Here is a 248-nt window from a genome sequence, read left to right as displayed (position 1 = left end):
CTCAGGTAGGTGACGGGATGGACGACAGCCAGGTAGGGCTCCACACAGGTCAGCATGTTAAAGAACGTCTCTCCGTACCAATTGATGGTCCAAAGGAAGAACCCCAGATAAAATACATCATCACGATCCCCGTAGATACCCCAGCAACAGAGGGTGTGTCCACAGACAGCCATCAGCTTCATGAAAACCGTGTGGTAGGTGAAGGTGTCTGAGTGACTCATCGTTGCTGCTGCGGAGGTGGAGCGATG

The 248-nt window shown here is 52.8% G+C and overlaps 1 protein-coding gene and 1 pseudogene across 1 annotated transcript in view; both read right to left on the bottom strand.

Moving 5' to 3' along the window:
* The window catches only part of LOC116669465 (myosin heavy chain, fast skeletal muscle-like), a 9,446-nt pseudogene extending 9,225 nt beyond the window's left edge, over nt 1–221 (bottom strand).
* Nucleotides 1–248, bottom strand: part of ankrd46b (ankyrin repeat domain 46b) — a 25,021-nt gene that overhangs the window by 13,787 nt on the left and 10,986 nt on the right. The window lies entirely within an intron of this gene.

Source organism: Etheostoma spectabile, chromosome 19 (genome assembly GCF_008692095.1).
Source record: "Etheostoma spectabile isolate EspeVRDwgs_2016 chromosome 19, UIUC_Espe_1.0, whole genome shotgun sequence".
NCBI lineage: Eukaryota > Metazoa > Chordata > Actinopteri > Perciformes > Percidae > Etheostoma > Etheostoma spectabile.
The sequence above is the reverse complement of the archived record's forward strand: the minus strand, read 5'-3'. Positions and strand labels throughout refer to the sequence as shown.